Genomic DNA, 4370 nt, shown 5'->3' on the forward strand with positions numbered 1-4370 from the left:
ATGACTTGGTGCAATATTTTAGAGTTTATCTCGAATACGTTCCAAGGCTAACATTTGCATTATTTTATTTTCTGTAAGCATCATGTTAAATATCAATGAGATGTTTTGGTGAGATTAGATAGAAAGTATGCCCAAGTATTATGTCAGACTTGAATACCATCAAGATAGCCTAAGGAACTCCAGTATGAGATCGAATTTTGGAAAATGATTGTTTATTATTTAAAAATTTAACTGGATGTCAATAGGGGCTGACTTGGGTGGTAAGTTTCAAGTTGACATGATTGTTTTTGACTCTTTTGGAGTGAATTAAATAAGGAACCAGTTTGAGTTCACACTCGTTGATATTCTTATAGAATTGGTAACATATGAAGGGATAATCAAAAGTATAGGCGTTCCTATCAATCTAACCTAGTTTATACCATTTTCTTCTCGGCCCAAGTGGAAGGGAAAAGCAAAGAAGAAGGATGATAATAGGACGGCTAGCACAAAACATGGGTATTGATGAGCGCTGAATATATGCATATTCGAGCCCCAAAGTACGTATATGTTAAGGCCTAAAGTGATACTTCTATCCATTATTAGACTAATTTATGCTTAATGTGTGTTTCAAGTACTTTCCTAGATAAATGATTAAAATCGGGATTTTATGCTGATATCGAAGCTTACTGAGTCGTTGCCGGTTATTCAGAGTAAGCCGAGAGCTAAATTGGTGAAGTTTGAAGCAATTGAAGCCTTAGAGCTCGAGCCCAAGTGTTGAGGTTCGAGCATGACAACAAAGAAAAGAAAAAAGTCAACAAGGCCAAATGCTCAAGCATCAATACCTTGATGCTCCAGCCTTACTGCAAAGATGCTCGAGCCTTAACTGCAAGGGTGCTCTAGCCTTAACCAAAGGTGCTCGAGCCTTGACCCTGAAGCTCGAGCATGAGGCGTCAAAAATTAATAAGTTGATTTTGAATTGAAGGCTATGCTCCCAGGTCTCGTGCATCACTTCCATGATCGACCACTATCAACAAAGGATTGAGCATCATCCCTTGATGCTCGAGCATTGAGCCCCAGATGCTCAAGCATGGTACCTAGTGATCGAGCCCAAGAAGCTTGGATCAAGCAATGTTAAAAGAAAAAGATGCTTCGGAAAATAGTTGAAGAAAATTGGCTAAGTGTCAATGTGATGATTGAGCACCACTTATTGAAAGTCGAGCATCCACCCAGTATTGCTCGAGCATTGGTTCCTAAAGCTTGAGAATGAGCCCTAAAGCTCGAGCATCCATTCCTAAAGCTCGAGCATTGCATGACATGTCAGATTAAAAGCTGCGGGATTGTTATCTTTTCAGCCGTATCTCATCCCAGTTGGGTCAGAAGACCTAAAAGTCCACCAAATACATATTTTTTTTCTATAAAAGAAGGCGTAAGCCTTGATAGAAGGGGGTTCAAAATTCCAATCTCTTTTATATATTATTCAGAAGGATGAAGGGGTGGTGGCTTTTAGGGTTTCTACAAACTTGAAAGTGCAGATCCTGATAAGATAGGTGCCGTCCATGACGATAAGATGAACTCAACACAAATGTTATCCAACCTTGTCATGAGTAAAAAATCCATTTCTTAGGGCACTGATGAAACCCAACGTTATATTATGGTTTGATTGTTTTGACTCTGGGTTTATTTCAATATATTATGTTTTCTTGATTATATGACTATGAACACTTGAGACAACTCAAGTGGTTTTTCAAGCTTTAATAGAATATAAATTGTTATTACCTTGTCTTAGATAGAATAATTTATGTTCTATTCTTAACCTACCTTGTTGTACGGTATCTGGCAGAGCCCTGCTGGACACAAGGATAAAGGTAATATAATAGTGTTCCAATGAATTTTACAAACGAACATTTTTATAATCTATGCTTAGGAAAGGTGGTTTATTCACACAGTAGTTAAAGTAGGTAGCGTAGGTAGGTGAATAGTTCACGCTAACCGCAGATAGGTTATAGTTAGCTAAATTTATAAAACATCTTTCTTTAAACTCCGAACTGAACGAATGTTATTAAGTTCAGTTCATTTGAAAACAGAATTGGTTAAAATCCTAGAATTGATTCAATTGACCATAGTATAACGATCTTCCCTCTCTGATTATTCAATAAGATCTTCCCTCTCTGATTATTCAATCTTGTTTAATTTGCTCTAATTTAATATTTTGTTTTATTCAAGTTTGTTAAATAATGACAACCAACAAACTCTATAGCCAAGTTTCTATAAACCATAAACCTAATTTAAAGGCTAAATACAAATTCTATCTCTCTGTAGGTTCGACATCCTCTTTGCATAGAGCTATATCCTACACGATATTGTACGATTGAGAAAGACACATCAATTTTTAGCGCCGTTGCCGGGGAGATTGTTTTTGTTTTAGTTTTTAATTAGTTATTTTGGTTTACTAGTCTTTGGACTTTCTGATATCTCATCTTACTTCTTTTTCTTTTCAGGTACAAATTAGCAGCGAGGATAAAGACACTTAGGGGAGAAAAGCTTCAGTTTATTAAACCTTTTGTAAGTTCTTATTATTTTTCTGTTACTTGGAATATTTTCTTTTTGTTACTGTTAGGATTAGTGGAACTAGTACATGTTAACTCGCCAAACTAGGTCAAAACCTTTAGTGCATGATTTTGAAATAGAGAGAACTTTGATTCAGTTAAGAAAGCTTAAAAAACATTTGAATAATATTGATAGTTCCTCTGATAACATGGCTGAGCAACATAATGCACCGGGTAATAATGGTAATGGTAATTGAGAACGGGTTCCACCTGTTCCTCCACAACAACCACAATTGAGGGATCATTTCATTCCTTCCCTTCGTGCTTTGTTTTTCCGGATGCTAATGTAACCCATTTTGAGATCAAGCCTACTATGATCCAAATGCTTCATACCTTCCATGGGTATGCAACAGAGGATCCTTATAAGCACTTGGTTTTGTTTTTGGAATTGTGTTCATATACCAAGTTGACCACTTTATCCAATGATTCATTCAGAATGCGTCTTTTCTAATTCTCTCTTAAAGATAAAGTAAGAATTTGGTTGCAGTCCCTTCCAACAAATTCCATATCTTCATAGGACATGTTGCAACAGGAGTTCTTGAATAAATATTACACTGTGGGTAAAATCACACAAATGAGAAAAGAAATCATGGCATTTTCCCAAATCCCGGGGGAACAGCTCCATGTTGCATGGGAGAGATATAATGATCTTCTAAGAAAGTGTCCACACCATGATATTGCTTAATGACACTTAATACAGATCTTCTATGATAGTCTTACAGACTCGTATAGAAACATGGTTGATGCTTCCAGTAATGGAGCTTTTCTGCATAAGAGTCCGGCTGATGCTTGGGAACTGTTTAAGGCCCTAAGTGAAAACTCAGTGCAATATGCTTCTTCCTCTAGGTCTAAGTCTTCACCTGGAATGTATAAGGTTGAAAAACTTTATGAGGTAGATAAATCTAGTGAGTTAGCCGCTCAAATAGAAGCTTTAAACTGTAGGTTCGATCAAATCCTATCATCTGGCTTTGCTCCTGTTACTAATCACGCTTGCCCTATGCTAGGACAATCATCTGAGATCCCACAAGAACAAGTGAATGCTGCATTCTCTAGGCCAGCTTATAATCCTTATTCTTTTACATATAATCTTGGTTGGAGAGATCATCCCAATCTGTTATGGCGTAATCCTAATCAAGGGAATACTATTTCCCAATCTCAGGGACAGTATCAAAATTCATCCAATCCTATGCCATAAAATAATTCTTTCAACCAATCTGGTATTTACCGTCCGCCCCAATTTAGGAATCAATCTACTCAAGCTCCTAATCTTCCACCTCCTTTTAGAAATTCTGCTTTTGAGAAATAAGTGCTCAATGCTCTTGGTGAAATTAAAGCCAACAACCAACTTTTTAATTCTCATTCTCAAGCCATAGCAAAGTCAGAGGCACAAGTTGGGCAAATAGCGAATACTCGATCTCGAAGAGAGGATGGAGAGCTGCCTAGTTAGCCAATAGCCAACCCCGAAAGGGCAGACTTACATAATTGATGGAACCAATTATTTAGGTATTCATCATGAGCAGGTTCAGGCTATCACTGCATTGAGGAGTGGTAGAGTGGTTGAAAACCAAGTCGAGAAAGGACAGGAGGAAAAAAAAAGGTTTAGGATTCCCATTATTCTTATCATTCATAATCCATATCCCAAGGATGTTTCCTCAAGTGCTATTCCACAATCCACAAAAGGAGTTGAAGGTGGAGTCACTTCTTCATCTGCTCCTAACCTTGAGACAGCTTATGAGCCAAAAGTGCCTTATCCTAAACGTCTCAAAGAACCCTCCCACTTTGGTA

General features: G+C 37.4%; 1 non-coding gene across 1 annotated transcript; it reads right to left on the bottom strand.

Annotated features, from left to right (window-relative positions):
* Nucleotides 1-3157: 3157 nt before the first annotated feature.
* LOC132305895 (small nucleolar RNA R71) lies at nt 3158-3263 on the bottom strand. Its single transcript, XR_009481734.1, has one exon. It is a non-coding gene; the product is annotated as a small nucleolar RNA R71 (small nucleolar RNA).
* Between the last annotated feature and the right edge of the window lie 1107 nt (nt 3264-4370).

Source organism: Cornus florida, unplaced genomic scaffold, assembly GCF_030987335.1.
Source record: "Cornus florida cultivar Cherokee Brave unplaced genomic scaffold, ASM3098733v1 CherokeeBrave_3.0.0_Hap2_Chr04, whole genome shotgun sequence".
NCBI lineage: Eukaryota > Viridiplantae > Streptophyta > Magnoliopsida > Cornales > Cornaceae > Cornus > Cornus florida.